This window comes from Camponotus vicinus, unplaced genomic scaffold (genome assembly GCF_025532165.1).
Source record: "Camponotus vicinus isolate PSW18456_S1 unplaced genomic scaffold, iyCamVici1.0 SCAF_14, whole genome shotgun sequence".
Taxonomy (NCBI): domain Eukaryota; kingdom Metazoa; phylum Arthropoda; class Insecta; order Hymenoptera; family Formicidae; genus Camponotus; species Camponotus vicinus.
Window position 1 is genome coordinate 10010994 of NW_028141950.1, and position 12892 is coordinate 10023885.

General features: G+C 37.2%; 1 pseudogene; it reads right to left on the bottom strand.

Annotated features, from left to right (window-relative positions):
- Positions 1-421: 421 nt before the first annotated feature.
- Positions 422-12892, bottom strand: part of LOC145964729 (proto-oncogene tyrosine-protein kinase ROS-like) — a 29608-nt pseudogene continuing 17137 nt past the window's right edge.

The following is a 12892-nucleotide window of genomic DNA, read 5'->3' on the forward strand; positions in this document are numbered from 1 at the left end:
CCGGAGATTTCGATACGGCTCTCGCAATCTTTTTCTGACGCGGCTGCTCGGCTCGCGCCCCGCCAAGATTTCCGGGGCGGATGGACGCGCGTAGGGACGGCAACGTCACAATATATATATATATAATCACAATTATTAGGATTCGCTTCGAACACTCAAAAACACAAATTACATATGTCATTATATTCCGCTGTTTACAATTATGAAAATGGATGTGATAATTTTTAATAATCAAAATTTTATGGAAGGTAAGAAAAATTTAAGATAAAAAATTTCTTTTATCTTCATTGATAAATTTAATATTAAGATTAAACCTTAAAATAACAGAAACAATTTAGAAATATTCTAGAAATATTTTTTCTACATTAAGATTTATTGAATCGTTCGGAAAAGAAGAGAAACATTAATTTAATTATATCGGCTAAATATTATCGATTGGACTCAGTAAGGCATCTTCTATGTTCTCTCTTAATGCTACAATATTTTTCAAACAAAATTCGAAACTTGGTCTAGCATCCGCTGTACTCCAGCAACGTAGCATCAACTCGTATAATGTTGACGGACAGTTAAGAGTCATCGGCAACCTGCCTCCAGCACGTACATAATTTATCACTTCTTCATTAGCCTTGGCAGTATAAGGTTGCTCACCCAACGATGTAATTTCCCACATTAAAACACCAAATGACCAAACATCGCTTTGAGAAGTAAATATTTTGATCATCAAAGATTCGGGTGCCATCCAGCGAACAGGAAGCAAACCTTCGCCTTTCTAAAACATGATTTTAACAAAAATTTAATTTTCTGCTTCAAGTTTTTCATTTTTACAATATGTGCAAAATGAATAACGTTATCTCTTGCTATATATAAATAAATACTATTTATATTCCATATTACTTGAAGAAACAATGCACGATACTATTATGATAAAAAAGTGGAAAGTATTTTCAAAAGAATTCATTTTTTAATTTTTTTTAATAATTGTATTTATACCACGCGATAATAATCATCCTTGTAGATATCTCTAGCCAGTCCAAAATCTTCAATTTTAATGACACGATTCTCGCGATTTCTCGAAGATACTAAACAATTGCGACACGCTATATCTCTATGTACGAAACGCAATTCTTCCAAGTAGCAACAACCTCGCGCAACATCTTCGCACATGGCGAGCAAATCCTGCAAACGCAGAGCATGCGAATCTGACGCTTCCAAATTTCAACAATCTCTCAAATATTTTAACAGATCACCAGTTTCCATCAGTTCCAACACTAGTAACGGAGATTCCCCATCTAAACAAACGGCCAACAATCTTAATATATGTTTGTGTCGAAAATTATTCATAAGTTTGGCTTCGTTTAACAATTTCTTTTTCTCATGGGAAGAAGCATCTTTACGAAGCGTTTTTATTGCAACGGATATCTCTGTGTCCGATCTTTCTAAGTTCTTCACCTTTCTTTGAAACACCTGCGAAATATTTCACACAAATTTACATGCGTACTTCATTAGAAAATGTATAGTATAAAGTCAAGTAATATTATATTTTACTTTATATTGAATAATTCAACGAAAAATATATAATAAAGTACATGTTTGTTGTCTCATCTAAATTTTATATTACTTATAATCTATTATAAAAATTTATGTAATTTATATCTTTATTAGAAAATACATATCTGTTTTGTTTGATCCAGAAATTAATTTGAACATTGCTTGAAAAAATTAATTTTTACCATTCCGAATGCGCCGCTACCAATAAGTTTTGTAAATGTAATTTGTTTACGTGCGACTTTAGTTATTGCACATTCATCCGGATTATAATTTAACATATGATTGTAAATCGTATTGAATTCAGTGTTTCGGTAAGGTACTTCTTGTAGAATCTCCAATTCTATATCGGTCATTGTTGAAGACAAAAATTGTTCATTATTACTTCTGCGTTGACGATACACTGTTATAAAATTTCGACTTAATTATATAATAATATGTATTATAAAATTTTTCGTTTTTTAGTAAATTTATTTAGTTTTATATAAGTAAATTACTATTTTCATTAAATTTTTAGATATTATATCAGATGTACATATATGTATAAACTACAATTCAAGTTGATACCTACAAATATACTTACAACAATAAAAGTAGCAGAGGCAGATTATTGTAACTATAATGATAAAACCTAACATCAATAATAAGTAATATTTTTTCGCTATTATTCCAGGAGTGTCCGAAATATCTATATTAAGCAAAAATATAATTTTAATATCTTCGTGTGTGTATATTTTTACAAATTTATTCTTACTTGTAACTTTATTGGAAAAATTTAACTTTTTTAAATTTTAGGACTATTCATATCTAAAAATATTAGTACATAATATTATAATCTATCTATGCAGCACAGAATGTTACAACTACTTTGCAACAATATTGCAATATTACAAATTGCAATGCAACATTACGCAAACAGTGTAAAAATATAAATTATCAAATTATGAATTAGATATTTGCAATATGATATTTATATTTTGAAAACATTGGAAAACTATAACACTCTTTAATTTATCTATAAAAATAATGTAATAATATATTTTTTTATATTTGTATATATGCGATGAATTTTACTTTTTTGCAGAAGTCAAACGAATTAATGACAGAAATAATATCAGTCGAGTAAATATAATTCTAAGCTAAAGATAAGCATTGCTATTTTTTTATTAAAATATAGATAACATTTTATATCATTGTCACAATATATTTTATGATATATTTTCACTTCATGTACGAATACGATATTAATCTTCAAAGATAATATATCTTTTTATTATATTAAGAATAAATACTATTATATCTATCATTATATTTTTCTATGCATTTTTATGTATTTTTTACATGCAAATATATATAATTATAACGTATTCTTAAAATTTTTAAATAAAAATATAATTAGTGATGTTTAATTAATTCTATAACTAATATTTATATGTGTACAAAGTACCCATTATAAGAGTATATAGAACATTTAAAATAAAAAAAGTGATTCGTAAGTAAGAGTTTAAAGTAATTTTGTATAAAAATATAATATTTTATGTTATATGTTTATGTTTATACATAATTTTGCAATGTATTATCTTAGATATGATTATCTTAGATATTGTAAACTTCTATTTATATCAAGCTTTTTAATTTAATTATAAGTTTCCAAGATATTTATCCATCGAAAACAAAAATATTTTATACGTAATATTATTAAATGGTTGCAATAACATTGCATTCTTTCCAATGTATTACACTGTAATATTGCTACACTATTTCATTCCAAAAAGCGGACATCTTAATTTCATCACAATCTTATAACAATGACTCAGCAGAGTTTCGCAATCGATTTGCAATGTTGCATTGTTTCAATTAAATTATTCTTCAATATGTCTGGAACCTTATTGTGCTGTATGGGTATCTTCGTTTGCTTACCAAGTGTTGAAAAAATAAATCTTTCATCAGCCGGCCATGTATAATTTTCCTCATATTCGAAGTAGCTCAATATCAAGCGAAACTCGTATAAAGTTCCCGATTGTAAATCTTCCACATGGTATATTACTTCTTTGTTATAATTCATTTTAATATAATTCATTGTGTGCCACTTTTCTGCTGCAATATCTTTGTACTCTAGTGTAGAGAAGATCGTCAGATTAATGTTTGAGATCCATGAAATGTCCATGCTATTTATGTCGACCTTGCTCAAAGTGATATTGTTTGGTTCTGAATATATATCGATCTTGCTTAAACTCTCGTTGTAGAAATCACTGAAATTAATTGGATACACACGCACGTGTATCAAATAATTGTACTTGTACTGGTAGCGACAAGTTAATCTTGTCGCTAATAATGTCGCTAATAATGTCGCTAATAATGTCGCTAATAATGTCGCTAATAATGTAACTTGTACTGGTAGCGACAAGTTAATCTTTGTGAAAAATCTGCCATCTGCCACACGTTTCGGCACATTGATAAATTGTATGCTCTTTTGTTGCGTGCCGTTCACTAATGTAACTGACTTCCAATGCATTTCGTAGGTCACGGCCACGCAGTTCACCTTCTTGGGTGGCATCCAATAAACTACTGCTATAGTAGGCGTCAAAGATAGAACACTTATGTTTTCTGGTGCATTAAGCTTGCCCGAATTAGTTTTTATTGGTATCCCATTCGAATCGAATGGATTTATTGATAATTGATCAAAGTAAAAATTGCTTAAAGTAAACTTCAACTTGTACTCTGTAAATGGTGTTAAGTTCTGAATCTCGTAATATCGCTCATACGACTGCACATTGAATTTCTCAGACTTGTTGAGAATGTTATCTAAACAGCTTACGGAGATAGTATATATAGTAGTTGGTAAATTATATTTTTTGCATCCACTCTTTACAACCGGCTCCGGAAGATTTACAATGATGCTGTTTGTCGTTGCAGTCACATTTTCAAAATTATAAACATTTTCGTCAGGTGTTAGACATCTCATTGAAGGATATGGTTGGAAAGATTTATCCAAAACGTAAATGTAACCAAAGATATTTCCATCTGTGTTTGTTGTTATCTTTTCAACATATTCGTTTGCAATTACGCTGTGATTTGCATATTTCTATTTCAAAACGTAGATATGTTGAGTATTTTGACGCTGATTAAATGCTAAAATATACATGTTTGTTTTGTCAATCGTCATATATAGGAATTCGATATTATCACTTATGTTTTCCTTGTGTAAAATCGTATTGCACATAGAAACGTTAAGGTCTGTCACAATTATGAAATCAGAACTTATCCAGTAAACTGACGGTTCCTCATTATTCATATTAACAATACTATGAATAAAATGAAGACGTTTCCTTGTCTGACGAGATAGGCAAGAATATAATTTTGTGTGAACAATTTGCTCATTTTTTCCATCAAGATCATATTTCACTAAATCATTATATCCATCCGTCAATGTGTTAAAATCGAAATAGAAAATTCTAAAAAATATATAATTATTTTAAATATACAATTATTTTACTCATTATATAAAACATTATTTTAACAAAAACAAAAACTTGTATGTAGTGAAAATTCGAAATTCTTGTAATTATATAATAAATTATTATTTTTTTTTACTTTTGATCTTAATGATAAAATTTCGTAAAATTATAGAAAAATTACAAATTTGTTTAAATCTTTAATGGAAAATTATTTTTTCAGGCGAACGGTAGTAAACGTACCCTATAGACGGTAATACATTTATATAACCTTGTTTAAGTTTTAAAATCTTATCAAATTTAATTATGTCATTTTCCCACATTGTTAAGTCGAACTTTACAATATAATTTTTGTAGTCTGACACTTCATTGGTCCAATATAGATTTCTTGCTACCCAGTCAATGCGGAGAACATATAGAACATGATCAAATGTAGCTATTTTTGTGACATTATTTTCATTAATATTCAGTGTCATTAGATCTTTATCGTTACTCCAATAAATTCTATGTTCTTGTATCGAATAAACGACATGTAATCCATATAGTCTGAAAAAAAGGAGTTAACCTTAATTGTGTAGTAAAAAAATAATAGTTGAGATTTCTAATTTTATAAACTTAAATTTAAATTTAAACGGGCAGTCGGAGCCAAACTCGGATGGTAGTGCGTAAGTTCAACGAGAATTAAGTTTTTCGTTGAAACTTATTTGAAAAGTTTCAACGAAATAAGTAAATAGAAACAAATAAGTTTCAACGAAAAACTTAATTCTCGTTGAACTTACGCACTACCATCCGCGTTTGGCTCTGACTGCCCGTTTAAATTTAAATTTAAGTTTATATTTTCAATATACGGAGCCCAATTTCTTATAGTTTTCTAATTTTATAGTTATTACTGCTATAATGTTGATAATAATAAACTTGTGCATAATAATAATAACTTTAACTTTATAGTTAGTAGTAGTAAGTCTAGGCCGGTTCTAACCCAGGGGCTCCGAGGGGGGGTGAGGGGCGAGGGGGAACCGGCGGGGGGGGCATCACGCGGGGGGGGCGTCGTGGGGGATGACGTCACGCGGGGGGGGGGGGGTGACGTCACGCGGGGGATGATGACGTCACGTGCGGGGGATGATGACGTCACGTGCGGGGGATGATGACGTCACGTGCGGGGATGATGATGACGTCACGTGCGGGGGATGATGACGTCACGTGCGGGGGATGATGACGTCACGCGCGGGTAGGGGGAGGTCCGTGGCGCGACCGGTGGATGAGGGGGTCCGCGCGGGGAAGGGGGGATCCGCGGCACGAGCGATGGACGATGGGGTCCGCGCGGGAAGGGGGGATCCGCGGCGCGAGCGATGGACGATGGGTTCCGCGCGGGAAGGGGGGATCCGCGGCGCGAGCGATGGACGAGGGGGTCCGCGCGGGTAGGGGGGATCCGCGGCGCGACCGATGGACGAGGGGGTCCGCGCGGGAAGGGGGGGAGGGGGGGATCCGCAGCGGGCCCGCGATGTGTCCACGTGTGAGAAGGACGGTGCACTGGTTTGAAAAGGATAGCGTAAAGTGTGTGAAGAGGATAGTGCGACAAGGATGGCATCAAGTGTGACAAGGACGACATCAACATACGACAAGGATGACGTCAACGTGGAACAAGGACGACGCATTGTAAGATGCTGCATAGGTGGGAGAAGGACGACGCAAAGGTAAGTGAGTGATAGCGACGAGCTTGTGAATGAGAGAGAACGATAATAGCGCGAAGAGAACGCATACGAAAGAGAACTATAATATCGCGAGAACAACGTATGCGAGAGAGAACGATAATAGCTAAGATAACGCGTGCGAGCGAGAACGAAGATATCGCGAGACTTACAACTAACGCGAGACTTATTGTTGGAACGATAGCGCGTACGAAAGAGAGAGAACGATATCGCTATACTTACAACTAGCGCAAGAGAGACGCAAAGGATGGGAACGCAAGGAGAGGCGCGTAAATAAATACATTTCTTTTTTTTTTTTAAATTAAAATATAAAATTTATTTTAAAATGTGTGCGTGTACTATACAATTTTGTGTGTGTGTGTGTGTATGTGTGTGTGTGTGTGTGTATGTGTGCGCTTAATATATAATAATATAAAATATAAAATATAAAATTTAAAAAATATAATAAAAATATATAATATAAAATAAAAAAAATATATAAGGGGGAGGGGGCGATGCGCCGGGCTAAGGGGGAGGCCGCTTCTGGAACAGAAAAAAAATGATGTGTTAATAGAAATATATTACGATAAGATTTATAAAAAAACACTTACATCTATCGATCCATTCGTGTTCCTCCACTCCTCTTTCCTCCTCCTCCTGCTCCTCATTCTCCTCTTCTCTTTCCCCATCCTCCTCTTCCTCTTCTTCTCTTTCTCCATCCTCCTCTTCCTCCTCTTCTCTTTCCTCTTCTCTTTCCCCATCCTCCTCTTCCTCCTCTTCTCTTTCTCCATCCTCCTCTTCCTCCTCTTCTCTTTCCTCTTCCTCATCCTCTTCTCTTTCCTCTTCCTCCTCCTGCTCCTCTTCTTCTATATCCCATAGTTCCTCTATTTCTTCGTGAGGCTCTTCCCCGAAGAGCCGCCGCAGGTCGAAAATATCTTCGACCTGGCGACTCTCCGGGGTGTCGCCCCACATATATAAAAAGTGGCTTCTCCTAGCTCGACGCACCGTCCGCACCCATTGCCTCCATTCAATATTTATGAAGCCCGGTATCCGGACTTCATCCTGGGACTACATTAAAAAAAATATATTTAGTATAAATACACGCACATTTTTTTTTTTTTTTTTTTTTTAATAATCATAATACATTCAATACTTACATTCCATAAGAAGGTTAATTTTAAGAACACAACACATAATATATCGAATAATGTTTTTTTCCATAGAGGGTATATATTTACGCGATCCATTTTTATTTATTTTTTTTCGACTCTTCTCGTACACGGTTCAGAACTTATGACGAGGCAACGAGGTCTCGGTACGGGGTTTTATAGTAGAGATGTAGCATTATCACCATGTTAAAAACGCATCGTAAGACAAAAGTATGGTCCCATGCAACTCAGCGTGGTATATAATATAATATTAATATTATCATATCGCGACTTTGTGAGGAGACAACGAGGTCTCGGTACGAAACTTTAGAATAAGGACGTATCATTATCGCTTTACCAAAAACGCATCATAAGACAAAAGTATGCATGATATAATATAACATTATAATATAATGTGTCAACCCTGCTCGAACGGTCATCGAACGGAAATGAGCGACTATCGAACGCAAACGAATGCTCGTCGAACGGTCATCGAACGGAAATGAACAACCGTCGAACGGCTATCGAACGGTCATCGAACGAAAACGAACGACTGTCGAACGCTCGTCGAACGGTCATCGAACAGCAATTGAACGGCTATCGAACGGTCATCGAACGGAAACGAACGGCTATCGAACGGAAACGAACGTTCGTTGAACGGTCGTCGAACGGTAATTGAACGGTCATCGAACGGAAATGAACACCCGTCGAACGGAAACGAACGCTCGTCGAACGGAAACGAACGATCGTCGAACGGAAATGAACACCCGTTGAACGGAAACGAACGCCCGTCGAACGGAAACGAACGATCGTCGAACGGAAACGAACACCCGTCGAACGGAAACGAACGATCGTCGAACGGAAATGAACGCCCGTCGAACGGAAATGAACGCCCGTCGAACGCCCATCGAACGGAAACGAACGCTCGTTGAACGGTCGTCGAACGGTAATTGAACGGTCATCGAACGGAAATGAACATCCGTCGAACGGAAACGAACGCTCGTCGAACGGAAACGAACGATCGTCGAACGGAAATGAACACCCGTTGAACGGAAACGAACGCCCGTCGAACGGAAACGAACGATCGTCGAACGGAAACGAACACCCGTCGAACGGAAACGAACGATCGTCGAACGGAAATGAACGCCCGTCGAACGGAAATGAACGGTTATCAAACGCCCGTTGAACGGAAACGAACGCTCGTCGAACGGTAATTGAACGGTAATCGAACGGAAACGAACGCCCGTCGAACGGAATCGAACGGAAATGAACGGTTGTCGAACGGAAATGAACAACTGTTGAAAGGAAATCAACGACTATCGAACGCAAAACTATATTCAATTATCAAATATTTAAATATTTTATCATATACCACAATATAGTATCGAAATACAATATCTGCGGCAGCTGTGTCAAGTACGGAAACACGATACTGCACACGTACATAGATAGAGATGAGGAAAGAAAGGAGAGAATAAGAAAGACGATAAAAATATATTGCATCATCAATTTATTATAAATATGGATTCGACGAATCATTATCATGATGTTTCAACCACCAATTATAAATCTTAAATACATTTTCTAAAGCACAATTTTTTACATGATTTTCACAACGTACAGTATTCTTAATATCTAACTTATTTAAAGAAGCTACATCCTCATAGTCTGCATCCAAAGTTTCGATAATCACATCGTTTCTCGCATCATTGTCCAGTATATCAGCTAACCATTGTCGTTTTTCATACCCTTTAACGTACACGAGAGATGACGCATCATCATCCTCCCCCGTTGCACCCATCACCGCCGTCGTAATTAAACGTTTCGATTTCCAATATGAAACGTGTCCATCATTCCACGATAATCCATGGTGATTTTTCATCAACCATAAAACCTGACATCTCTCAGATTTTGTGAGCATGTGCCATGGTTCGGGACATGTAAAAATGTAATGAGAAAGTATGGATCCCTTTCTCAGAACAGCAGCTTCCTTCACGACAAAATTTTTGTCAACGATAAATCCTTGTAGATCCACAAACGTTGGCACAACCATGATGACAAGATCCGATCGCAGACTGATGTCGATCGTCAAACATCTCAATCTTTTATATTTTTTCATATGCAATGGAGGGGATATTTGCTGACTTATGTAATTTTGCGGACTACATTGGTCAATGGATTATATTCGACAACCCGATCGTGCAAGATGAGACAATAGGCGGTAGTATTCGCCGGTATATTTTCCCTGCATTCAAACTCTATTCTCACGTCCACGGTAGCAGTTTTGACAGACTCGTTTTGTCGCGAGCAATCAATGACCGCGAGAGGACCGCAATGTAGAAACTTTGAAATGGTTAATAGCGTGGTGCTGTTATCGCATCCATAATAAGATTTGCGAAAACGAGAGTACATGTTGAATAGAACGGCGAATCTATTTTTTTCAAAATCTAAATTTAAATCATCATAGGGATAAAATTCCGAGTTTAAATAGAGTTTAACGTTGGCCAATTTGCAGTCATCGAACAATGTAACATCATGTGGCACTGAATTCTTTTTACCAGTTTGCAATGCAAAGATCACGTATCGTGGTTTCTCTAGCTGGGAGGCGGCTTTCACGGTCCATGAATGCTTAGTCGTGCTATGCAGCAGAGGAAATTCGTATAGATCCCAAGATCTGAAACTCATGTTCAAGTATCGTCCGCTTTCCAACATTCGCAACATCGACAATTTATTAATCTCGTTCAATATTACATGAGGCATACGCCACTGTATCTTGAGTAATTCAATCTCTGCTTCCGACGATGGGTGTCCGAATAGACAATTATTATCGTTGCGCGAACGTATCAAAATCAATTCGTGACGAGCGTTAATCACAACGCGTTTATAATCTTCACAAAATCCCAGCAGCATGTTGAGCGGTACGCAATAGTTGAAATAATTTTTGTCACCATTGTACGTCAAATCCCACGCAGCGTTCTTCAAGTTTATACTTTTCTGGTGCGTTAGAGAGACATAATTTTTGAGCGTCGAAGTTATTCCAACATTTCTGTTGTGATCAATCTCTACTCCGTCGAGTTCGTATCGAAGCTCATCAAACATGAATGCGACACAATTGTTTCCCAATACAACCTTCATTTCGTCATTCGCTTTACGCACATTAAACCTTCCCTCGATGTAAAGAAAGCTTTCACACGGTAACGTGTACAAATCCTGATGTTGTATAGGTATTCGTATCTCGTCGCTGTATCCAAGCGTCGTATTGGCGTACGGATTGTATGTATGAGTCTCAATCTTGACGATGCGATCGTCAAAGACTGGCTCACCTCCGATATTCAAAATATCAATCATTCTTTTCGTACGATGAATCCCAATGATTTTAAAAATTCACGATTCAACGCGCTCAGCTTCTTCTTAATGGCTATCTTATTATTGTCACCCGATACCGCAATAGTATTGTCCCTCGTAAAAGTATTGTCTCTCGCGTGCTCCGTTTCGTTCAGCACGAGCATACTATGTTTGTCGCCGCCGTATATGCAATCTTACGGTAATTTCCTCTCCTCGAAAATCGAGCAATCGACCTCTTTGATCCACAATACGTATCGTTAAATCCGTAATGCTCCGTACGATGATCGGCAGATAAATGATCTGTGCTGGCGTTCCGATATCTTATATCCTGGTGGTACGCTCGGTGAAAATTCATGTATTGTGTGTACGCGCATGCCATTGCTGTACGCACCAGTAGTCACGTTACATTCTATACGAATAATATTTACGTTTATAATATTAACCGGTTCGTCCGATTCGTACCACTCGCGAGGTTGCAATATACGATTCGATGAGAATCCAAGCAAGGATCCTACATTGTCGGGTTTGGTAAAGTTTATTCTGTAGGCACATTTGATTTCGCTCTTTAGCGTGCTATGATTGGCGCGAAGCGCTATTGGATATTCCTCATCATAATCGTTTTCAACATCTCTGGAAAGGTGTTCATCTTGCAAAATTGCACGTTTGAGATAGTCATTTATAGCGTGCAATTCGTACGATCCTTCGGGAATCGTAATTTCTTTGTCGTCGTTGCCAAAGTAAAATTTATTATTCGAAAAATTTACGTTTGGAATCGTATGATAAGTTTCAAAATCCGTTAATCCAAGCTCGTAATCGGCATCAGTCAAATCTATAGCGGGAAAAAGCTTACAGCGAGAACGCTGCTTCTGCCAGTCAACGTAAGTGTCAGTGACATGTCGAACGAATACTGAGTCGTGACGATGGATTGTCAGGCTTTAAATTGATCGTCGACTGTTTGAAGAAATTTTAAACACAACTGTCCACAGATGCTCTGATTGTAACTTTGATAAGATGCATAATTGTATTCAATTTTCACTCGTCCGAAATATCGCACAAGTTCCTTGGGTGGTCGAAGGTTTCCAAAACTGTCGAAATATACGACACGATCTCCCCTCTTTGCGTACGCTACCCAATGAGTACCGGGACCATCAACGTCATCCAAATTGACGATACCGCTCTCGTTTCGTCGTACACCGCTTATTGGTAAATTATTGCGCATAAAAACACCTCTAAAGAACGGTATGTGCATACGTTTCACCAATTGTTCCAATTGCACGTTAGTTGTCGCACCCGTAGGCATTTTTAATGTTTTTTCGACGTTTTTTTTTTTCTCTTAGACTTTGTTGAGAATCCCTGTCCACGCTTGTACGGAGCGAGATAAAGTCCGCGACCTTCCATAGCGCGATTGTGACGCTGCAACTCTTCCAGCTGACGTTGCGCCGCCTTGCTATCGTTTACCGCCTTTGCGATTCCCGCCGCACCGCCGGCCAAAGAACCGACAACTCCCAACAACGGTAAAAGTGGTAAAATACCACCGCGTTTCGCTACTGGAAGTATTCGTTTTTTCCTCCTCTTTGTCGTCGATGGCTTTTTCATCCCCATGCCGAGTTTTGTCTTCGCCTTCATTGCCGCCCAAACAGTCGTAGCGGCTGCTCTTTCGCCAAGAGTCGAATCCCTCGCGGTAATGCGTTCTCGCGCTCTTGCAGCTAGT